Source organism: Polypterus senegalus, chromosome 1, assembly GCF_016835505.1.
Source record: "Polypterus senegalus isolate Bchr_013 chromosome 1, ASM1683550v1, whole genome shotgun sequence".
NCBI lineage: Eukaryota > Metazoa > Chordata > Cladistia > Polypteriformes > Polypteridae > Polypterus > Polypterus senegalus.
In genome coordinates, this window is record NC_053154.1 from 78,064,783 (window position 1) to 78,091,327 (window position 26,545).

Consider the following 26,545-nt stretch of genomic DNA (forward strand, 5'->3'; position numbering starts at 1 on the left):
CAATTAAGTAAAACCTGCCTCTTGTAGCACTGTCTAATATTACATTTGATTTGTCTAGTTTACAAATAAAGACATGCAAAATATTTATCAACTTACATGCTAGAAATCACTCCACCACAGATGGGTACTGCTTCCAATGATCCTGAACTACATAAATGGTTATAAAAATAGAAGTATGGCTGGATATTCAACTTCATGTCAAGTTGAGGATGACTGCAAAGCCTCTGTGTGTTTATCAGGGTGATGTATGGTCCTGTATTAAATGGTGATCAATCTGGCCATCATTTAAACTCCCTCATTCAAATGCATGAAGCTACAAATTAAAATGACTGCAACTGACAGATGATTGACTGACTGCAACTGACTTTTGAAACAATAATAATAAATATATAAAAGTGTTAATAATAAGGCCTCGTTCCCTTTAAAATACAGCAGAATTTGTGTGCTTCTTGAGGTGTAGCTGCAATTTTGACAGCATCTCCTCCTCTGTCTCTCTTGTGCAGTGGGGTAGTCTCTCCATCTCTCTGCCTTTACTCACATTTGCTGCTCCTGGGTTCCCACATATATCACTTTATAACTCCTACACATACCAGAGGACAAAACCAACAAACTCAGATAAATCCTGAAATGCACAAAGCACCTGGGCATTGGTACAAAAAACAAAAGTGTGAGCAAATTTGTTAAAGTAGAACCCCATTATGTAGAAGCGGGTTGTAGAGGAAACTCAGACTCATAGCAGAAGCTAAAAGATGACACATAAAGTAAAGGAAATACAATAGAAACACAGTAAAATAAAAACAACATTAAATAAATATTTAACACTCGTTTCAGAAAGAATTTAAAAGCATGGCTGAAACTATAGAAGTAATGTAATTAATTATTTACATTACATTATTTTTCTAATTTAGTCTTTACCTTTAAGGAGGTAAGCACTGCCCATCTGTCTATCCATTTTATTTCTAACCCATTTAATCCGATTCAGGGTCATGTAGGGCCAGTACTGCCCCAGTATACTAAGCACAAGGTGGAAAGCAGTTTTGGACAGGGTGGCAGTCCAGACACTGTCAGTCATGTGTACGCACACGCCAACCTGTACCAAATGGAGCCAATTTAGGGTCACCAATTAAGAACACAATTTCCTGTGGCAAATTAATGTATACCATGATTATGAAAAATAACCAAACTTTTCCTTTAATATGGCTTACTCTACGGATATGTAAAATCTTGAAAATGGCTCATAAAAAAAATCATGTTGAGGTCTGCATGGTAACAAAGGTAAATTCAATGCATTTCAGCATTCACCTACTATCAGGTAACATTCCCTGAGGCACAGCTCTCGTTCTGACTATAGCTGACGGTCAAAATACCAGAAGAAAATATTTGAATGCCAATCAATGAACTTTCAATGCACCAAAAATAGATCTTGTGAACGCTGGCCCCGGCACAGACAGACGGACATCATTTTTGCACCCACACACCGTTTATTTACACTTATTTACAATATACAAATGTCACGTGCACTCACGAACCCCAGTGCCTCCAGCACTGATTCCCCCAAGTCCAGGGCCCACAGTTCTGTGCCTTTCTTCCTGGCCGCCTCCTGTCCTCGCTCTCCAGCTCAGTCCGCTTCCTCCCGACTTCTACCAATGACTGGAGGGAGGCGGCCCCTTAAATAAGGCTCCCGGATGAGCCCCAGGTGTTCTGTCCTTAGCCACGCCCAAGCGTGGCGGAAGTGTCGGCTGTCTTCCTGGCCGCTCTCCGGGTGCCACACAAAGTCTTCCCCCCGGCACTTCCTGGTGTGGCGGAAGTGCCGGGCTCCCGGGATAATTAGGCACCGGGGCGCCGCCTGGCGGTGGCCACGGGTCCCTACAGGGCTGGGCTTCAAAGCCCTGTACCCGAGGCCCCCTATCTAACCAGGACGGACGCCCCCACTCGTTCTGGAGGAGGCACACGCCCTCCTCCAGTCCTCTAAGGCGTCCCGGCCGGGCTCCATCCCCGGCCGAGGGCCACACGGGATGAACCGGCATCGGGGCGCCGCCTGGCGGTAACCACGGGCCCCTACAGGGTAGGGCTTCCATGCCCTCGACCCGTGGCTCCCAATAGAACCAGGACGGACGCCCCCTCGCGGTCTGGAGGATGCACAAGCCCTCCTCACGTCCTCCTGGGCGTCCCGGCCGGGCTCCAGCCCCGGCCGGGGACCACAATCTCCACCAAGTTTTGTAACTATTCAGCCTGTCAGCACAGCAATCATCTTATTCATCACCCTGCTTCTCAGAAAACCGTTCATCCTGAAGTCAAAGTCAAAGCATGCTGATTGTGGATCGACATGAAATGGCCTCCAAACGTAAAGCAATACCATCACTTCTTAAACCAATACTGCCAGTGCAAGTTATTTCAGAACCATAATGTAACAGACCTTAATGTTTTATGTTGAAAGAGCTCAGATTTTGACAGAGACATACTGTATGCAAGCCAACTCAGGATAATTGCCTTCGGCAAGCTTGATGCCATTGGCTAAAAAAAATTTGAGAGCGAAAAAGGCAAAATACGTAGAATAAAAAAGCTGTTTTTACATTTTTATGTTGACTGTGACAAACATGTTTAAATCTTAAAATATCCAGCTGCATCCCTGTACTCTGCTTTTGTGTTTGTAATTAAATTCAACCACTTTGCAGAGATCTCTTTTCACTCTCACATTAATGTCTGTTCTTCCATTGATCAGTATCAAAAAAGCCAGATTTAATCCATTGTGATTCAATGTCGTGTAACGATAAAATGCAAAAACTTTTTGTAGGTGCTGTAACTTGCAGTCCCAGTTTCAAATCTTTTACATACTGAACATGGCTTTGTTCAAGTCTTTCTTTTGATCCATCCACGTCATCTCCTGTTTTAATGAGCTTGCCAATGCTTGCCAGTTGAAAGGATGCCCACATAATGCTGTATGACAGATTGGGTCCGCTATCACTCCCTTGAACCCTTGTCCAAGACGTCAGACACAATATAAAAGTCCAATAGTTGATTTTATTTAAACTGCACAGTGCACAAAGCATCCTACTCTCCACAATACTCATAAATACAATAACAAATCACTAACAATAATTCCTCCACTCCCAGATGCATTGCCACCCTTCCACCCAGCTCAGCGTGCTGTCTGGGAGTTCCCAGAGTCCTTTTATAATCCCTGACCCGGAAGTGTTCCAATGTGATCTCCTATCACTTCCGGGTCAGATCAAAAGTCCTTTTCTTCTGTAAGGCAAATACTCGTTGGTCCTCCCTGCAGCGTCTCCTAGCGGCCCCCATGTCTCCAATGTCCATGATGCCCTGCTGGCCTGGCGGTGTGGCGGTATTGGCCGGGATGAATGGCCGGCCATATATCACAGCTGCTACCACTTTACATAAAACTAGAAATGGATTTTTATAAGTGACAAGCTATGTCCTTGGAATTAAATTCAAATAGGCTTTTACCACTCCAACAGGCTTCAACAGACTTTTTATGCAAATTTAAAATGTGGCTTAATGTAAGCTTTTCTTCAAACGGTGCTCCCTCCATTCCGTACTCAAAAATATAGTCCATTTTAGTGGAGTACCTGAGCCACTGCTTCTCAGGCATGACATCCTGCAAATCCTTGGACCTTGACCTGTTCCATAGCCATTTGTTTCCTTTTTCAACAACCAAGTTTCAGAAGTCCGCCTGTAACTTGACAATAATCGATAGTTTTGTGCATATTCCATTTCCTGATAATTGATTTAACATTACTGCTTTGGATTCCCAGTACTTTTAAAATCTTTTCCTGACTTGTGTATGTCCACAGCTCCGTTCCACAGTTCTTAGAGAAGCAGTTTATCTTCATTCATGTCTTTTGTACGCAATGACTAGCAGGGTCATCTCACACCTAACCTTACAAAGACAGCTGGATTCATTTTGAATGGTTAAGTGCACACAGGGGTGTTCTGCTTTAATGGTAGCAGGATGAGGCTGCCCTTTCTAATAGCAGTAAATGCTAAAGAGGTGAATACTTTGAAAAACTGGAATTTCACTGATGCAGTTTTTATTAAATTTTTTGTAAATAGAAATGATTGCAGTGTTTCATAATGTAAGATATGTTTTATTAACCAAATACAATTTTTAAATTAAAATGTGCTATAAGTTTCATTTATAACCCTGCAAATTGTGGTAAAAGTCTGGGGAGAGTATATTCATTGTACACCTACAGTGTGTGGCGATTGGTGTTGCATCTATGTGGGAATCTTCCAATCTGTGGTATCATTTTTCCTTATTTTTCATGTTCACAATATTACATTATGCAGATCCTGTCTGCGAGGAGTTTTATTTAACAGATTCTTATATAAGAGTTGGCAGTGGTTTTATTTTTGGATATGAAGACTTTACACAAAAACTGAATTTTATCTTAACTGAGATTGCATTATTACCTTTAGAAATGCCATTTACTGTATACCATGCCTTTAACAGTCAATGCTTTGTTAAACTGTGTGTGTTACATTACTTATTATATCATTACTAAACTTGTTTGGGCAACAAAGTATGGCAGTGACCACGAGCCCTGCTTTACTCATTCAGTACTCTTTGTTCAAGTTTCCCACCTAGTTATGCATTTTGAATATTATTCTTATTTTTATTTATTTTATTTGAAGAAAATAACATTGCATGCAATCAAGTTGCACTTTTGCAAGAAATTAATTCATAGTCAAACCAGAAAAAAAGAAGAAAAGAAAAAAAACATCAGAAAGTTGGGTGGATGTGTGTGTGAATGAGTGGGACTTTTGGTGGACCTGCCTTCACCCAGTTCTGCTGGAATCAACTCTGAATTGGATTAAGCAGTTTTGAGAATCTTCTGTTATGAATAATCCTGTTTTTTTTCAGACATCATTCTGTTATATTGTTATGTATTTATATGAAAACAGTAGCCGTTACCGAAGATCAATGGACCAGAGTTTGGGTACTGGGCCTGCCTGCTGGCCATTCATATTCATGGGGGTTTTATCTGGACATTCCAGTTTCCACCCACATTCAGAAATATGCACGTTAGGTCAAGTGGTGACTCAGAATGAACTTTTGTGTGTGTGAGTTTGCTATGTGAAACACTGTTGTCCCTCCCAAGGTTGTTTTTTTTTTGCTATTAATGATCTTTTAATTGAAAAAGGCATGCTTAAATGATAGATAGATAGATAAGGTTTTCATATGCTGGAAATTATAACAAAAATTAAAAGCATAATTTGTTTGATAAATGGATGCCAAACCTCACTGATGACTCAGTCTTCATCAGAAATCAGTAGGGGAAGCAGTAGTTGATTAAGCAGTATCAAAAATGCATGGTAAGAAGTTTTACTTCTTATGATTCTTAAAAACAAAGACTACTGTGGGATTTTACACCATTTATTTTCCATCTGTTTATCTAGTATGGAGCCAAAATAATCCAAAATGGGAATATTTGTTTCCTACAAGCTAATTATAAAAACAGACAGGTAAAAGGCAGTTTTTCAAAGTGTGCTTTCGAGCCGAATAAAGAACCTTTTCAGTCATGAATGTTGATATTGAATGGATTGCTTTGTTTAAAGAATCTCAAAATTTAATTCATTTTTTTCAGCAATTGAAATTTACCTCAAGAGGTATGAAAGGAGACAAAACAGGTTTGACTGTTTGAAGTTAGCAGAAACCTTAATTAATGGGTATATTTAAAGGAACTGCTGAATGTTTTGAAAGAGAAATGTTGTTAAAGAAAACTCTTAGATGAAACATGCAGTAACAGCCCTCACATTACCAAAGGTGGTTCAGTGATATGTGAGGTTGCTTCTGGCAGCATACACTTCTTGGAAGCTGCATTAACACTTTATACTTCTATTCTGTTTTATAGTTTATGCTGCCTCTGCTACTTATTATATCTATCTGCTACTTATTATTTATGTTTATCTTTATACGTTGGTTTTGTCATTTGGTGTGGACAGCAAAGAAAGAATTTCATTGTACAGGGAAACATGTTTCCTTACTGTGCACATGACAATAAAATTTGAACTTTGAACTTTGAAAATGCTGTCAGGAGGAGAATGTGGAAATCCACAGTTGAATTAAATTTCTAGTTTTGGTAAGTATTACATCTTGCCTGAAGAAGGGGCCTGAGTTGCCTTGAAAGCTTGTATAATGTAATCTTTTTAGTTAGCCTATAAAAGGTGTCATTTTGCTTGGCTTTTCTCTACATTCATAATGGCTAACACGGTACAACACCCTAGTACTATAGTTTTGGTAAAAAAATAAACCAAGACTTTAAATGTAGTAAAAAAGCATTACAGAAACAGTGATGGAGAGTGAAGTTGTATTTCTGGTAAAAGCAAAGTGCAGTAGATAATGGAGAAGTAGTATATCTGTGTGACTGTAATGGAAATACAGTTCCTAGATGATAAGATGCACAACATGCCTTCCAATGTATGAGAGCAGATCAATGGACAAAATCCCGAGATGGTAGTTTTACCTTTTAAGAAATGGATGCATCCATAAAAAGTATGATGCTGATCAGGGCCTGTATTTACCAAACATCTCCGAATTACTCCTAGGAAGTACACTAAAAGTCTGACCAGGGTAAAAATTTTTCCTGCCTCAGAGTAGGACATGAAAAGCATTTATGGAGCATCCTGCTTGTACTCCCTGCTAGTAGTAAGAGTTCATGTTTGAGATTGAATGACATCACAATTTTATGGCAACCCGAGCATCAAAATTTCACTCATGGAAGCGTTTTGTAGTTTCCTTGGAAATCATGGTGACACATTGTAACAGTCAATGGGATCCTGAAGTTTGAATTACTATGGGTTCTGCTTTGCAACCAGCAATGAGGTCTGATTAATCACCGTTACCTTCTTCAATGGGGTAATTCCACAAAAAATAAAAATTAACCAGTACATCTCAGGTTGTGATTAAAATTGCTGTACTGCATTTTCTCACATGTCAAAGGCACTGGTGTGAATAAAAATTCCCTATTCCTTATGGTGTTCAAGTTATGGGGGATAAACTATGATTATATAAGATAATTTGTTTAAATAAAAACTTACCGACATGTTGTCCTTTAAAATGACCGCAAGCAACGAAATATGCCTTCATTTTTTGAATGCAACTATTCTAAGATTAACAATTTTAATAAATTTTAAAATTTTCTGTTATCATTTTCTGTTTTTAAATTTTCTGTTATAAATGTTAATGGCCTGTGCTGGGCTGACACCCTGCCCGGGGTTTGCTTCCTGCCTTGCACCCTGTGTTGGCTGGGATTGGCTCCAGCAGACCCCCGTGACCCTGTAGTTAGGATATAGCAGGTTGAATAATGGATGGATGGATATATATTTAGAATGAAACATCCTTAATTTGAACGTCTTTTTCGTTTATGGCTAACCTGCACTTTAATATCCTTTAAATTTTTATTTTACCTAATATTTTGAATTGAATTACACTACATTATTACTTCTTAAAAACTCTTCTCATACAGTAGAAACCTTAACATTTAAAGCAATTTGGACTAAAGTCACTTCTGGGGTCCTGAAGATTAAGCTTCATTAGTTTCAAAGTAGATCTGCTCCTGACAACAACATCATAAATTAAACTGAAGTGAGCTCTGAGATGGAATGGCTTAGACACACACAATGAATGAGGGTAAAGCCTGATAACAGGCATGTTTATTTAGCAATGAATGATCCACAGCCATACTTTCAGAAGAATCACCTTACTGCTGTTTTGACCACAAGAAGCACCTCAGAAAGTAGGAGTTATACTGAAACTAGCCACAGCTATAAGTTGTGTTCACTCTTCCAGTGTGTTTAGGTGTACTGTATCTCTCTCTCCATGAGATTTGAACTTTCTCCTCTTCATCGGAGACACCCTGTAGGCCATAAACTGGACAGTAACCTCATCCACAGTGTATATATGATGAGTAACTACTGCCAAGCGTCCCAGCTTGTCCGTCGAAACCGTAGGCCATCTTCTCAATAGAGGCTGCACCTCCTAGGGCTGATCACTCATGCTAGCTTCTGTTGGACCCAACTCCTTAATTGGTTGTGCCACATAGTAAAAAAGATTGGGCCAACGTAGCTCTTCCTGTGATCTTTCTTCAAACCTGAACACCTCTCCTCCGGGCAGTATGTAATCCCTGGACCTCAGACGCAAAATCATGCCAGCTACAATAGAAATGCCAGGTGGATATGCAAGACCTAAATATTTTATGGCACATATTTAAATCAGGATAAAAATCAGTGTCAATGAAATGAAGAGAGGAATGTAAAATTTTCTGATGTATGGAGATTACACTAAAGCATTTACTGCATGGGAGAGAAATTTGTGACAGATTTTGAAAGAGACGATAAGTTGCACCTCAGATGACATCTCCATGAATCCTGTGGTGAGCAATAGCACAAAAGTTGTATGGATAACAAATTGGAAAGCATTGTGGCAATGCAGACAGACTTAGCTTTTTCATACCATGAAGAAAAAGAGTGACCCAGAACTGGATATGGCACATTCCAAATCAGTATGCAATAATTATAAGTAAACCAAGTGATAACAACAATCTAGAATATCTAGAATAGTATGTGAAATAACCAAATCATAAATACATATACATGCTGCAATCATCAAGACCTGGACGATTTCATTAAGGTGTTAGATCTACACAAAAAGTTTCCAGTACAAGCCAATCAATAATATGTAATTGCAAATGCCCTATAATGTACTATTTATAATGTAATTAACTATTTTAGAGAAGAAACCCAAAATAAACATACTTATTTCAGCACAGGCTTGTAGGGTTTCCTATCTTAACAGCATTGGATAAAAAATAGAAATAAGCTGAAGTTGGGCTCCCAGTCCATTGCAGAGCACACTTAATCATTTGGGGCCAATCCACATTTGCCCATGAGCCTAACTTGCATCTGTTTAGGATGTGAGAGAATATGCGAGTACCCAGACAGGAGGCACATAGCATATACAAACCTGTCACCAATGGGAATCCAGAGCTCTGGAGTAAGAAGGCAGCAATGCTGACTACTGCATCACTTTATCATGTACAATGCTTCCCTTTAATGCAAACAATATGACCTTCACAAGCATTCATAAATTAGTTAAGATGATGGCAATATTCGAGCCGTGGACGTCACACGTGATCTGACTTGGGCACATTGTCAAACTGTCATAAGTCTACCTCTGCCAGCTCAATACACTCATAAACTATTTTCAAGGTTATCTTTGAATCACTTTTAAATGAAATACGTCACTTAAATCACTTACCTCAGTTTAAGTGACTGTAAAAGGTAGTTAGGTCTAATGGTTTAGATTTACAAGCTTCCAAAGAGAGTTAAATTTAAATATTTAAAATTATTATAGCAAATTAAGTATTATTAGGTGTAATGATGAAACTCAAATGAAAAGTGTAAACAACAGCTGAGTCAATTATTTTTTTTTATTTTTTTGGAATATTCCATTGAAGTTGTTTGTAACTCAGCTGCTCTCAAAAATAAATCCTACCAATTACATGAATGAATTTCACAAAGCAGTGTATTAAATGGTATAAATGGTGTTATAATCATCCTGACTGCACTTAACATTCATTTCTCATAGCTGCACCATCTGTTTAAAAAAAGTGCATTTAACTAAAGCTGCCATGACATAGCAGAACTGAATCTAATTTATAGTGAGGCCTAAAATATAAATTAGTCTTACCTATGGCCAAGTTAACAGTTTTAATGAAGAGATTGTTTTATTTTCAGATTTTTTTCTAGCTCTCATTTAAATCACTGGAATTAGAATGATTAGACAAAGATTACATGGATTTTGCAGCAGCTTAGTGCATTTGGCTTTGCAAACACAGATTTTTTGTGTGTTTAAGAAGACTGTTTTTTGGCTCATGTAAACTTGCTCCTCTTCTTCTTCTTTCGTCTGCTCCCATTAGGGGTTGCTATAGCAGATCATCTTCTTCCATATCTTTCTGTCCTCTGCATCTTGTTCTGTTACACCCACCATCTGCATTTCCTCTCTCACCACAACCATCAACCTTCTCTGAGGCCTTCCTCTTTTCCTCTTTCCTGGCAGCTCTATCCTTAGCATCCTTCTTCCAATATACTCAGCATCTCTCCTCTGCACATGTCCAAACCAGTGCAATCTTCCCTCTCTTACTTTGTCTCCCTGTTGACACTCTAATGTACTCATTTCTAATCCTATCCATTCATCCTCGTCACACATCCTATCCATTCACATTCACATCCTATCCATCCTTGTCACACTCTACTCATACTAACTTGCTCCATTTTTATAATATCACCTTTGAATTATTTCTCTCTTGATTTCAACAGTTCTGGTTTTTCATTACCTGGGTTTTGTCTCTGTTGTCATCCTTTTCATCCTCTTCATTTTGGCTTGGACTCTAGTGGCACATTAGCAGCAGGTGCCAATGGCAGGAGAATATGGACCAAAATGAGGTTTTGCTTTTACCCGAAGTGTACCTTCAGCGCCTTTCCTTGGTATCCTCGTGAGGCTGAATCTCTCTTATTGATGCTCCTTCTCTCAAGTGGGTCATTTTGAGGTACCTTGCTTTTATACTTCCCTTCTTTGAAGGTGACCCTTACCTTGTCTCCTAAGCCTCTACTCCTCCTTGTGTGTCCCACAAAGCTAAACTGACCAATCAAATTCACTCAGGGGGACCACATAGACCTTACGTCTACTACTATGTAGTAGATGAGAATTTAAAATAGGGACAAAATATTGTTTAACTGTTGCTTTCCCCACATGATAAAATTCTTTTTATAAGGCATACTATATAAATATATATGTGTATGTATATATATGTGTATGTATATATATGTGTATGTATATATATGTATATGTATATATATGTATATATATATATATGTGTATATATATATGTGTATATATATATGTATATATACAGTATATGTGTATGTATATATATATATATATATATATGTATATATATATATATATACATACATATATATGTATATGTATATATATTGTGGTAGAAGGGGGCGCTCTCACTCCCTTGAACCCCTGTCCACAACTCCAAACACCAGGTAAAAGTCCAACAGTTGACTTTATTTAATCTCACAGTGCACAAAGCACACTCTCCACCACAATACTCATATAAACTCACAATAAACCAATCCTCCAGCTCCCAGATGCGTTGCCACCCTTCCACCCAGCTCAGCTCGCCGTGTGGGAGCTTTCATAGTCCTTTTATATTCCCTGACCCGGAAGTGTTCCCAATCCCCAGTCCATGTGATCCTCAATCACTTCCGCGTCAGGTAAAAGTTCTTTTCCTCAACCCAGAAGCCCATCACTCTTCCCTTGACGAACTTCCGGGTCATAGAGCACAAATAAGTCCTTGGTCCTCCCTGCAGCACCCTCTTGCGGCCCCTGAGGTATCGTCCATGATTCCCTGCTGGTCTTCGGGGCACCTCCATACTGCAGGGAGGGCTCCATCTGGCGGCCTGGGGGTATTGGCCCCAGCCGGCCAAATATCACATATATATATATATATATATATATATATATATATATATATATATGGATGCTGAAGCCCAGCTAGAGCACAAGGCAGGAACAAAACCTGGACAGGGTGCCAGTCCATTGTGGGGTGAACACACATACACACATACCCCAACCACACACTAGAGCCAGTTTAGTTTTGACAATGCACCTAACCTGCATTTCTTTGGACATTGGGAGGAAACCGGAACACACAAAGGACACAGGGAGACCATGCAAAATCCATGCAGGGGAGAACTGGGGCATGAACCCTGATCTCCATAGTGCGAGGCAGCAGTGCTACCACCTCACCACTCCCTTTATAATTGTGGTCTCAGAAAATAGATGGATATGTCAAATTAAATAAAAAGCTTTATTTCAAGTAACTGTTAGCCTAGAGATTCAGTTTTCACCAGACATATTGGTTTGAGTATTTTTCTTAAACCTGACAGTAATTTCAGTTTGCATAATTACATAAATTAGACAATCTACAGTTGACAGCTCTTTTATCTGCTGGTAAAAGTCACTCGCCACAACATTGCGCTAGATGTACTATAGCTAATCAGTATTTATTCTCGCTTAAACTTGCCAGTAGCTTTGTAATTAATTTAACTGCAGCTCTGACACAAACTTCATTAAACTACTGTAACTAGCCTTTACACTAGAGTGTCATGATGGCATGGTGGTTGGCACTGCTGACTCACAGATCCATTGTCCTGGTTCGATTGCAATTCCCATTTATTCTTGCACAGTTTCACCTTTTCTCTGTGGATTTTTCTCTAGGTGTTCCACTTGTTCTACTTTTTATATGAATATTACCCTGCTGGTATTATCTAACTTCATTATTCTACATGGGAATACTAAGAAATAAAACATAGCCTGCAACAACATTTTAAATTTGGCTCAGTTGCATAAATGTGTCATACATAAAATACTGTATGTAACTGTTACCCATTTGGCTACAACAAACATCGCCACAATGGATACTTTTTAATTGGCAAAGAAACATTTATGTAAAAATTGTTACTTTTTTCCTTTAACACCTTTACCTGTATAAGAAGTGACCCAGATTTAAAGAGGATACTGCCTGTCTGTCTTTATTTCTGTTTTAAACCAGGCCTCTCACTTTTTTCCATAACTTTCCTTCATCAGAACTGACTGCTAAATCAGTTGGGCTACACCTTGCCTGATGAAGTGTCCTTAGCATGCCTTGAAAGCTTGCATTTGTAATCTATTTAGATAGCCAATAAAAGGTGTCATTTCACCCCACTTTCTCCTGTATCAATCTATGGCTAAAATGGTACAACACTCTACTGCAAAATCAGTGACAGCATCAAGTGTAATGCAGTAAAAATCTCTGGCCACAGGGCCAGGGAAACTAGAAGAACATTATCCAGAACAGAGACAAGCCCACTCTTTGGCCAATTCACATACGCATGCATCCGCGATCACACAAAGGATAAATTTGGAATTGGTCATTCACCCAACCATCATGTTAGTGCTGTTCACCTATGGATGGTGTGTTTTAATGATTCAGAAGGAGAATGGCCAAGATTTAAGTGGACTTGAATGCAGTATATTAGTGAATGCCAGACAGGCCGGCCTTTGTGTATAAGGAACAGCAATTCTGATGGAGTTTTCACATAATGTAAAAGCATCTTAAAGGCAGTATTTGTCCTAAGGAATGGACAAACACCAGTAACACGTGCCCAGAGTAATAGACAAGCTGCAGTGCATTGAATCAAATATAACAGCAAAAGATGGGGCCTAAAGAGTTATGCTGGAGTTTCATGTCTAGGTTGGCTGCAGCTGGCTTCACATCGATAGTCATGCACCGAGGATGAGCCAATGCAATGAGAACTCATAACAAGCAAGGGTAGGTGTATCAAAAAGTTTTCAGTAGTTTTTATTTACAACAGTTTTCCAAACAAAAATATAGTGCAGTCATTTCTTCAAACTAATAATTCTTCACGAAACAGTGTTCTAGTGGAGATTTAAAGTACTAATAAATAATCCAAACTTGGTTAAAATTCACAGGTTAAAAACACAATCAGGACCTTCTCTTTTAAAACCACCTTTGTTTGTGGGGACTCCACGAGCCCTACTCCTTTCTCCCGCTACCATCCCTTAGCCTCCATGGGATCCCATTTAGATTGATTGCCTGCTTTTCCTCCTAGGAGTATAGTCTGCTTACACTTCTCGAAGCCCCATTCCTGACCACCTGCTTCCTCTCCACCCTGCACAGTCTGTGCGTGAATGTGGGTTCGGCAATTACCCCATCAACACCCTGTGCCACTGGTGCACACAGCACCCTTTTTATTTAAAACTGCGGAGCCCTAAATTTGTTTTACCATGTGGAGCTCCTATTTCTTAATATTTAGTGTCAAATGGCAGCCAACTTCCCAACAGGCTTCTACTGTACTCCTCTCAGTCAAAAACAAAAAAGGTATTTTTGTAATGGATCAAAGAAGACAAATGCTAGACAGTGAAAGATTTTAAAAACATCACCTTGGATGGATAAGCCAGTAAAACCACACTAATGTCAGGACCAGGATATGGCAGAACTCTCATATGTGAATGGATCTATGATGTAGAGCATGTTTATATCACACATTGCATATTTTGTTATGCGCACAGCCCCATTTGAAATATAAATACAAATACAACATTTATTTATATAACACATTTTCATACAAAAAAGTAGCTCAAAGTGCTTTACATAATGAAGAAAAATAAAAAGACAAAATAAGAAATTAAAATAAGACTACATTAGTTAACATAGGGCGGCACGGTGGCGCAGTGGTAGTGCTGCCGCCTCGCAGTTAGGAGACCCGGGTTCGCTTCCCGGGTCCTCCCTGCGTGGAGCTTGCATGTTCTCCCCGTGTCTGCATGGGTTTCCTCCGGGCGCTCCGGTTTCCTCTCACAATCCAAAGACATGCAGGTTAGGTGGATTGGCGATTCTAAATTGGCCCGTGGGTGTGTTTGTGTGTGTCCTGCAGTGGGTTGGCACCCTGCCCAGGATTGGTTCCTGTCTTGTGCCCTGGGATTGGCTCCGGCAGACCCCCGTGACCCTGTATTCGGATTCAGCGGGTTAGAAAATAGATGGATGGATAGTTAACATAGAAAAGAGTAAGGTCCGATGTCCAGGGAGGACAGAAAAAACAAAAAAAACTCCAGACGGCTGGAGAGAAAAAAATTAAAATCTTTAGGGGTTCCAGGCCACGGGACCGCCCAGTCCCCTCTGGGCATTCTACCTAATATAAATGAAATAGTCCTCTTTGTATTTAGGGTTCTCATGGACCCTCTTGATGATGATGGTCATGCAGACTTCTGGCTTTTAATCCATCACAGTGCTTTGAGTAGATGGTGGTGGCGCAAGCCACTACCAAAAAGACACCAGAAAAAGAAACAGAAGAGAGAGTAGGGGTTAATGCAGATTTTAGAGCCACCATGAATAGTTATTATAATGAACTGAACATACAGAGTATCAGGATTAAATTAAAGTGAAGTTATGAGAAAGCCATTTTAAAATAATGTGTTTTCAGCAGTTTTTTAAAGTGCTCCACTGTATTAGCCTGGCAAATTCCTATTGGCAGGCTACTCAAAATTTTAGGTGCATAACAGCAGAAGGCCGCCTCACCACTTCTTTTAAGTTTTGTTCTTGGAATTCTAAGGAGACACTCATTTGAGGATCTGAGGTAACGATTTGGATGTCAGACATTCCGATATATAAGATGGGACGAGATTATTTAAGGCTTTAAAAACCATAAGCAGAAATGCCTCCAGATATCTTATCATTGTTGCTGTTGTGATAAGAAAGAGTCAAAGACATCATAAAGATTTGGGGCAGCCACCCGTATATTGTTTTTCCCGGCTGCAAAGCTGATTTAAAGTAGCACGATGTGCATAGAATAGAGTCCAGAACAGAACTGATTGCATGGAGATAAGATGGCGGTTTTAACTGATAAAACGGGAAATGATGTCTTCCTGCCCGGAAGTGACATTGTCATCTGTGCTGGGACTGGAAGTGACATTTTCTTGACCAGAAGTGAAGTCATTGTCTGCGCCAGAACCAAGTAGGATTTCCCGAGAATGGTCTGCAAGAGACAGAGAGAGACAGTTAGCACACTCCACCACCCCCCGGTCTGGTGTATAATTACCATTTTGTAGGCCCTTTAGCTGTTTCCCATGTGCACGTGTGTGACAATGTGTAGGTGTGTCCCTGTATGGAAGGAGGGGATTCATCTACAGGTGGACTTTTTCAGAAGGATGATGTAAGTTTTGAAATAGCTTTAGGAATGCCCTCTTAGCACCTTGGTCTCAGTGTTATTGAGAATATGGGAATGGAAATCAATGAAATATTCAGAACAGAAAACCAATGACAGCCAGAGAGCAGTAATTTACAACAATTATGAAGCACATGTTGAACTTTTGACACCATATTCATATTCAGGGTGTGAAGCCACCAGGGGTCATACAGTTGCCCTAACCTGGCATAACACAGGTTCAACACAACACCCTGTTTACTTACAGCTTAAAGTGCACAATCACCAGTACCAATACACAGTCCTTTCTTGCCACTAGTCCTACCTTCACACCTCCTCAGGCTTTGTCTTCTTTCTCCCGACTCTGGCCCACGAATGGTGGGACTGGCCTCTTTTTATAGGACTCCAGGTGCCCAACAGGCTTCTTCTGGCCACACTTCCGGGTGTGGTGGAAGTGTGGTCAAATAAGGCCTTGGAAATGTCTATGTGCCCCCTAGCCCCATTGGAAACCAAGAGGGCTGCCCTCTGTCTGCCAGTGGGGAGAAACTGTCCTGAAAATACTCTATCCTCCGGTTCTTCCACACTCTGGGTGTCCTGGCTGGGTAAGGATTCCAGCCGCCCACCACAAGGGATAGTAGTGAGTTAATCCCGTTTACCCCCATTTGTAGTACAGATAAATGGAGGAGCAAGTTACTGAGGTGCAGATGAAAGTATTAGTGAATAATCAGAGTGTGTGTATTCTGAGAGTTTGTGATTTTTCAATGAAAGACTGGGTATTCTACCTTAATTTATGGTGGTATATCCCTATATGGTTTTCTATATTTAAAAATAAGTTGCCTTTATTTTGATTTATACTGAAAATCACTATTTCTGCCACCTGTTTTATAAGTGTGCAGCAAATAAATTGACAATTTTTTAATGGTTCACATAAATTGCTTCAGTGTTTAAGGTGCAGCACCTTAGTGTACAGTGCAAAACCATATAACTTATTTTTGTATAGTGTATTTCACTGAGTGCAGGCACAGAGCGCTGTTAACAATTCTCAGTTAAAATACAAGTATAGGATATATTAATTACTAAATACAGAACTGGCACTCCTATATATGCAGATTTATTAAAACACACAAAGAACGGGGTAGAACTGATTAAACATGTATGGCGATAATATCTGTCCATTAATTAACTGATGAATTATGGTTGGTTGACAATGATGGAGATTAAAATTAAGTCAAAGTCCTGGAGACCTCAGCCAACTAGCTACCTGTCCCCTCCTGGGTTTTCCATAGTGAAGTCTGTGCTGGGTGTCCAATCTGATGAGAGAATCTTTCAAACTGATGATTCCAATGCTCCTTTATCTGTAGAGCAGTGGCATCAAGTGCCACATCCAAATACTGAGAAGAGAACCCGAATAGAGGAGGGTTAGTAATGTTTTATAAATATTGTATTACTTATATTTCTATACAAATGACTAACAGACAGAAATGCAGTATGCATAACTAAACGGCAGCTCTAGTCAGGGAAGCTCGACTAAGGTAGTGAGTCTTCAGCCAGGATTTAAAAACTTAGATTGAAGGGGTAGAGGAACTGATTGCTTCATACTGTTCTTGAACCAGATTTGTGATTTTTGTCACTTTTACAGTTCACTTGAACCTTCTCCTAAATCATCAGGAACTATTTATATTCACAACCAAGTGTATGGTGCAAGAGAGCACTCACTGTCACCCCTGCACATACTGGGTAACTCCCTTGTTAAATATTTGTCCACCCCATTAGACATTTTTCATGGCAGTGGTCAGATTTGGGCCAGCTGCATTGTAAGCACAACCATTGAACAGGGAGAGAGAGAAGTACAAAATACAAATGACAATTCAGCAATTCATGTTAAAAAGTCAAGGTGCATTATTTTTAGATTTAAATCTACTTTTTTTCGAGGATGATTCCTATTCATAAAAAACTCTACTTTCAGTCAAAACCTTGTAGTCTTGAACATTATCTCAAGGTGCTTTATAAAAGCAGAGTTATAGTGCAATTTTTTGTAAGTGGCCCAGAAGCGTGGGATTTGTTTAGGGGTATACAGTGAAATGAACCAGAAACGCTGCAGTTTAATGTCCACTGCCTTAGATACTAAGCCACATAGACCAGAGGTTCTCAATGTTCAGTGCTCATGACTGTCTGTGGCTGCAGGTGTTTGTTCCAACCAGTTTTTCAATCAGTCAATTAAATTTGAATTGATCACATTGCTTAGTTAGCCGATTATTTTTTTGCTTTTATTTTGTATTTAGAAAAGTGCAGTAGTGTCAGATTTACACTTAAAGGAAATTAAGACATGCAGCTACTAGCCAGATGTTCTTAGTTGTGCTGAGATTGAGGTTGAAGCAAAAGGGAAATCAGGCTTTTGCTGTGGGTGCTCTTTTTCTTTGGAATTGCTTGCCTTATTACCTTAAGTCTGCCCCAAGACTGGCCATTTTTAAGACATCATTAAAGTCTTATCTTATCTCCCTGGCCTTTAACCCCGCAAAAGGTTGATATTATGTTTGTGTGTGTTGGCTGATGCACATTCATGTGTATGCAGTTTATCTTTTATGTAATGGTGGGTTTTTTTGCAGTTCGTAATGAGAATATATGTGTAAATATATACACAAGTTTTATATATATATATATATATATATATATATATATATATATATATAATATAAATATATATAATATATATATACTAGACATTAAGCCCGTTACAATAACGGGCGCTAGTAGTGCATAAACATTAGTAGGAACAGTCTATATTAAATGGCAAGGGACCTTATATGTGGCTGTAATATGCGTCACTGTATTGTGTGCCTTTAATTTTCTCTCCCAGTAATACTGGTTTGTATTTCTGTGAAATGCCTGTAATTTTGTCTGACAGTAATACAATGGAACCTCGGTTCACGGCCATAATTTGTTCAAAAACTCTGGTTGTAACCCGATTTGGTCATGAACCGAAGTAATTTCCCCCATAGGATTGTATGTAAATACAATTAATCTGTTCCAGACTGTATGAACTGTATGTAAATATATATTTTTTTAAGGTTTTAAGCACAAATATAGTTAATTATACCATTGAATGCACAGTGCAATAGTAAACTAAATGTAAAAACACTGAATAACACTAAGAAAACCTTGAACAACAGAGAAAACTAACACTGCAAGAGTTCGCGCTATAGCCTTACAACTTAATAAACAACCAAGAAAAGTAACATTGCAACAATGCACGCGCGCATCTGTGTGTGTGTGTGTGTCTGTCTCTCGTGCGTGTGTGTGTCTGAAAAGCGCACGGCTGTGTTTGTGTGTGTCTGTCTGTCTGTCTCGCGTGCGCCTGTGTGTATCTATTTGTCTGTCTCGTGCTCGCATGTGTGTGTCTGTCGCACGTGCGCTTGTGTGTGTGTGTGTGTCCGTCTCACGTGCGACTTGTCTGTCTGTGTGTCTGTCTCGCACGTGCCTTTTCTGTCTGTCTGTCTGTCTGTCTTGCGCGTGCCTTTGTTTGTCTGTCTGTCTGTCTTGCGCGCGTCTGTGTGTGTGTGTGTGTCTGTCGTGCACGTCTGTGTGTGTGTGTCTTCTCTCGCACGCACGCACCTGTGTGTATCTCTCTCTCTGTACAGGGAATGCACAGGAAGAGACTGAACGTGCCGTGTGGCCCCGCGCATGCGCACTTCACCAGAAGACACACATACGCGGACACCTGGATGCACACGGGGGTTTTATTAAAGATGATATTTATTTTATTTTATTTTAATGCTTCTTTTGCCCATTATTATACAGCACTGGTCAGTTTTGGCTGTTTTAAATGTGCTTTATAAATAAAGTTTCTTGACGGTATTCCATCCATCCATCCATTATGCAACCTGCTATACAAGGTAACTACAAGGTCACGGGGGTCTGCTGGAGCCAATCCCAGCCAACACAGGGCGCAAGGCAGGAAACAAGCCCTGGGCAGGGTGCCAGCCCACAACAGTTGACTGTATTTTAAATGCTTATTTTTTATTTACTTTTTCTGCAGAGGTTACTTTATAATTGCATGTGAATACAATTAATGTGGAGAAGAGCAGACACCAGCACAAATGACTCTGAAAGTGTTAATCTATAGTAATTAAAGGCAAAGCCTCACTCACTCACTCACTCACTCACTCACTCACTCACTCACTCACTCACTCACTCACTCACTCACTCACTCACTCACAAATTCTCCAACTTCCTGTGTAGGTAGAAGGCTGAAATTTGGCAGGTGTATTCCTTACAGTTTCCTTACAAAAGCTGAGCAGGTTTCATTTCGAAATTCTACACATAACAGTCATAATGGTCGATAACGGTCAACAACGTCCGCCATGTTGAACTTTCTTATTTATGGCCCCATCTTCACGAAATTTGGTAGGCGGCTTCCCTGCGCTAACCGAAACAAATGTACGTACTTATTTCGATGGTATGATGCCACTGTCGGTCGCCATATTGAACTTTCCAACGTCACTAATTTTCCAACTTCCCGTGTAGGTAGAAGGCCGACCCCATCTTCACGAAATTTGGTAGGTGGCTTCCCTGCGCTAACCAAAACCGCTGTACATACTTATTTCGGTGGTAAGACACCACTTTCGGCAGCCATATTGAACTTTCCAATGTCACTAATTCTCCAACTTCCCGTGTAGGTAGAAGGCTGAAATTTGACAGGCTCATTCCTTACAGCTTACTTACAAAAGTTAAGCAGGTTTCATTTTGAAATTCTATGCGTAACGGTCATAACGGTCAACAACGTCCGCCATGTTGAACTTTCTTATTCATGGCCCCATCTTCACGAAATTTGGTAGGCGGCTTCCCTGTGCTAACTGAAACCAATGTACGTACTTATTTCGGTGGTATGATGCCACTGTCAGCTGCCATATTGAACTTTCTAACGTCACTAATTCTCCAACTTCCTGTGTAGGTAGAAGGCTGAAATTTGGTACTTATTTCGGTGCTATGATGCCACTGTCGGCCGCCATATTGAACTTTTCAACGGTCTTTGTTACTTATGGGCCCATCTTCATGAAATTTGGTAGGCGGCTTCCCTGTGCTAACCGAAACCAATGTACGTACTTATTTCGGTGGTATGACGCCACTGTCAGCCGCCATATTGAACTTTCCAACGTCACTAATTCTCCAACTTCCCGTGTAGGTAGAAGGCTGAAATTTGGTACTTATTTTGGTGGTATGATGCCACTGTTGGCCGCCATATTGAACCTTTCAACGGACTTTGTTACTTATGGGCCCATCTTCAAGAAATTTGGTACGCGGGTTCTCAACGCTAACTGAATCCTACTTATGTACATATATACGTCCATAGCCTGCAGCTCGGTCACCGTGTGAGGCGGCATTGGGTCCCCCATCCCAATGCCTCCCATGTTGTTGGCTGCCTGCCTATATAAGGCCGTCCGTCGCTCCAGTCTCTGCATTCCATTCCTTGCTTCGCCATGGGATTCACGTCTCCCTGCTGATAACTACAGCCTTTTTATTTAATCCACGGCTTCTCCGCTGTTTTATTGTTCATTTATTACGATATTTTAGACTTACCCATTTCCCTTATTATTCCAACCGTACCCCCATTACCATGTCTATCGAGGTGATCACCATCGATCAAAGAACTGTCACTTACCGAGTGGTTTCCATGCCCGGAGATGGCACCTACCTTTTCCATTCTCTTTGTTACATATTGCACGGCCATATCAGGCTAACTCTTGATATCCGGAGGAACATTGTGTCTTATGTATTGAATGACTGGGACAGGTTCAAGGTGTGAACTGATGACGGTACAGGAAATAATTATACTACACAGGAGCACTATAACAGTGAAATGCTTAAGCCCTTCACCTATGCATCTGCATGTCAGTTGATGGCTGCTGGTGAATGGTTTGGTTGTCGCTTTCAAGTGTACCGAAATGGCCAAATATTTTACACCTTTCGACAACTGCCAATGCCTCTTAAACATCTTAGACTGACAGGTGACGATTTCAGTAGTGGACACTTTGATGTTTATGAATGTTTAAACTCTCAAAAGCTGTATGTGAAGTTATCGATGAAACCGGTTGTATACTTACAACGCTTGACAGATGCCGAATGTCTCTTCAACACAAGTCCTACAAATACTGTCATAATTGAAACAAACCATGAAACTCAAACTGATTATGACAGCAGCAATCCAAGCTATGAGATTTCAAACAAGATTACTTTTCACATGGCCAACTGTACGTTGCATGCTCAAGAGTAAGCTCAGCGCACAGCTTGGTCATATTACAACCGGAGGGCCGAACTCACACAAAGAGATCCTTAACAAATAATTATTGGTATATTTTCCCTCAGTTTAAAAAGGTTTAATTTTCTTCTTAATAAACATTTTACGGCAGTACTTCGTCGCTGTGAAGCGCGGGTATTTTGCTAGTTAATAAATAATTGTCTAACAGCCAGAACATTAAAAAATGAGGAAGTTCTTAAAAGGATAAAGGAAAATTAATTTTTACCCCTCTAACACATATAAATTCTGTCTCATTCAGTAATAATATAGCATAACCAGTTTGTAATTTATGGATAGTTGTAAAAAACATAGAAACTGGGAAATAATGGCTTGCTTAACTGATGTAGGAGTCCATTTAAGCGAAGAAGTGGGGTGAGACAAAAACGTGTAGTGACAGGGGCCCAAGACCTGAACTTTGAGAATCACTGACATTGACTACAATCCACATTAATTAAAGTCTGTGTGTCTGCCTGAGTATCCAGCTGATTGCTATGCCTCTGCTATCCAACAGATCCCGCATCATAAACATTAGCACTGCATTTACAAATCCTGTACCAGATGGTATGGAACAGAGACATAGTAAATGGACACACACACTGTACTGCAAGCGCTAACACTGGGGTCTACATTGATTAATTAGATTTCATCACAACTAGTCTAGTAGCCCAGCTAGTATATCTTCTTTTTCTTTCGGCTACTCCCGTTAGGGGTTGCCACAGCGGATCATCTTTTTCCATATCTACCTGTATTCCTTCTTCTGCCAACAGTAATCCAATTTCTGCCAGCACCCTGTTGGCTAACAGTACTGATGGCGGCCGTTGTTAACCATGGCCTGGAACGATTTGGTATGGAATTTTGTATTTTTTTCCACATATTGATCTGGCAAAATTTTACACCAGATACCCTTCCTGACATAACCCTCTCGATACTATTGTCTCCTACACATGTCTCAAGTACAGATTGAAAATGTTTTGGTGTTTGTGGGTTAATATCTGATTAATGGGCTATCAGCCTTATTTTGCCAAGTACACATACACGTAAACATTAGATCAAGTGTGTTTGGTCTAAAGACAGCTTTAACTACATTTCCCAATAACTTGTATTCCATAGATAAATAACAATACAACACAAGTTTAGACAAACTTCATGTTTAACTTAATAAATTAGAAAGTACAGTGCAGACTGCAGATGTTTACAATCAGGGGACCCCCCATGATACTGAAAGAGTGACAGTGTGCTGTTTATTATAATTACTGTATAGTAGATAAGGCAACAGCAGGAGACTTCAGCTAGGAGGGCTGGTTCAGTAATGTAGGGGGCATAGGTAATAAACTGCTTATGTGCTGGGCAGTTCTCAGTCTGAAGGACTGATAAATATTATCCAAATAATGGTTTATAAAACAGATGGTGACCATGGTAGGTGGGATCAGCAAAATATTTGCTACTTGCTTCTTTGCTGTGGAGTTGTGAAGATTTTCAAAGTAGAGAAGACAGAGGCCAATGGATTTCTCTGCAGAGGAGGTGACATGTTGCAATTTGTCCTTGAAGTGAGCAGATGCTGTGCTTAACCAGACAGTGACTAAGGATGTGAGGATGCACTTGATTGTGGCTTTGTAAAAATGGAGCAGTATTGACATACTGACACAATGTTTTTTTCAGCTGGCAGAGGAAGTAGATTTTCTTCTAGACTTTTTTTCAGATAATCTAAGATTATTCCATTTCATTGTGATGGAGGTTGTGGTTCCCAGGTACTAGTTTATTTCAAGTATTTTTATTTTTACAAAAGTCAATGATAATTTCTACTGTTTTAGCTTTAAGTTTAAGAACATTTTTAGTACATCATGATATCTGATGGTTAACCTCACCTTTTTATCAATGATGAGACCAATGGCCAACCATCAGTTATTTGACTAATGGGTCTGAAGACATATAGTCAGTCATGCACAGGGAGAATAACAGAGAGGAGAACAAATGCTCTGTACAATTCCAAGTCTTAAGGATCATTCATACTTATTTCTCCCTTTGTGTCAATAAGTCTGAAATATACAGACAAACACAGCAGGAATATTTGTTATGATTTAATTTTGCTACAAATTTTTAACATCATCTTTCATTTTTTACTTTCTCATATGCAAAGTACAGGGAAAGTATTGTAATTGTCCAAAAAGTCAACCTAGAGATTTTGATGACCTCTCTGAGTCCGATTTGCTTTTCTCGTAGGGAAATTATTGTAACCGTCCAAAAATTTGATTTCAAGATTTTGATGAACTGTCAATGCTTTAGACCTCCCTGAAACCGAAAATACCATTTTTGGAATTATGTCTGTGTGTGTGTGTATATAAACACGATAACTTGAGTATGCTTTCACTTAGGTCAACCGAATTTTGCATACAAGTATTAGTACAAAACGTAGATTTCTATCAACTTCTTCTGTACAATTTTGCACATTCAAGGGTTTTGAAGATTTCTGAGTCTTTGGTTGTAATTCTTAGTAAAAAATTATTCAGACATGTTAGAATATTTTGATGTCTTTCCCTGACAGTGTTTTGTTTTATGTGGGGCACCACCACTTTGAGCTTAGTTTGTGCAATGTTTTTATGTTTTTGACAACTAGAGTTCATGGCCCATGATGTCACGAGTTAAAGGCTATAAAGCTTAGTTCAAAGACTTCTCGCTTGTCCAAGGTCTGGATGAAAATTTTAGTGGTGAGTGCATTTACCCTCAAGGGAATCACACTCCTTAGCCTCCCTGAGAAGGTCTATGCTAGGGTTCTGCAAAGGAGGATTTGACTGTTGGTTGAGCCTCAGATTCAAAGGAAAAAATGCAGACTTCATCCTGGTCGTGGAACCATGGACAAGAACATTACCCTCACATAGCCAGTCTATATGTGTTTTGAGGACTTAGAAAAGCCATAGGACTGTATTTCTTTGCTGTGTCCTGTTGGGGTTGCTTCAGGACTGTGCGGTAAGGGGCCTACTGTCCTGGGCTATTCAGTCACAGTACAATTGAAGCAAAAGCTTGGTTTGCATTGTCAGCAATAAGTCAGACTCATTCCCTTTGTCACAGATTCTGTTCATTGTTTTTATGGATGGAATTTCCATGTGCACCCAAAGAGTGGAGGATGTTTAGTTTAGTGATCTCAGGATTGTATCTCTGCTTTTCACAGGTGATGTGGCCCTATTGTGACCTTAAACACACTGAGACAGTTTGCAGCTGAGTGTGTAGCGGTTAGGATGAGGATCGACACCTCCAAATCTGAGGTTATGGATCAAGAGGGTGTGGTGCCCTCTTCAGGTTGGAGATGAAGTGCTACCTCAAGTAGAGGAGTTTAACTTTCTTAGGGTCTTGCTCAAGAATGAGGGAAGAAGGGAGCAACAGGCAGAATGGAGCAGCATCTGCAGTCATGTGGACACTGTACCGTTGCAGTGATAAAGAGAGAGCTGAGCTAAAAGGCATTTCTCTCAATTTAAAAATTGATCTATGTTGCTACCATCACCTATGGTCATGAGCTATGGGTAGTAACTGTTAAAAAACTACATTGCATATATAGGCATCAGGGTGTCTTGGCTCAGCCTTAGGGACAGGGTAAGGAGTACAGACATTCTGGAAGAGCTCAAGGTAGAACCACAACTCCAATGCTTCGAAAGAAGCCAGCCAGCTGAGCCGAAATCGGCATCTCATTAGGATGCCTCCTGGATACTTCTCTGTGGAGGTGTTTTGGGCAAGCCCAACCATGAGGAGAACTTGGGGGCATACCCAGGAAATGCGGGAGAGATGATATCTCTCAGGCATGTTAGCACCTCGGTATCCCTTAGAGGAGTTGGAGGAGGTGATGGGAAAAAGGAACGTCTTTACACCTTTGTTAAGACTGCTGCTCCTGCAACCAGTACCCGGATAAGCATCACAAAATGGAATAATGGGTGGATTTTCTGGTTTTGACTCACGGCTTTGTTGTCTTTTGACTTTTATTCTTGGTATTTCGGTTAAGATTAATGATGGACAGTTTAGCCTTCCTGGTTTTAAATTTTGCAAGGCTTTAGACTGCATTCCTCTCCTGACTCTTTATGATTAAAAATATACCTCATTTCTTTCTGTGGTACAATGATTCTTCAGTTGAGCAATTTTGAAGGATTAACTTTCTGGTATTGTTGTATTAAAGGTTGAGCTGAAATCCTGAACAGAATTGTTGCATATGTACCTGGGCAACCAAGATGCTGCAGGAAAGAGTGGAGGTCCATGCTGACATCACCCTATACTGACATATTGGCTCTGTGCAAATCGAAAAGGTGGGCTCTGTGGTAGATTTCAGATAAAAGGATATCAAATGCTCAGATATTTTCATGATTACAAATAAAACTGTCATAGGTCATTAATCGTTAAGTCCAGTTATCTCATCCTTCTTTCTAACAGGAGTAATGGTGGATGATTTGAAACAGATATGAACCCTGGCCTGGT

The 26,545-nt window shown here is 39.9% G+C and overlaps 1 protein-coding gene across 1 annotated transcript in view; it reads left to right on the forward strand.

The window, feature by feature from the left end:
* sv2a (synaptic vesicle glycoprotein 2A) overlaps positions 1–26,545 on the forward strand; it is a 233,834-nt gene that overhangs the window by 51,286 nt on the left and 156,003 nt on the right. The gene's annotated exons all lie outside the window — the stretch shown is intronic.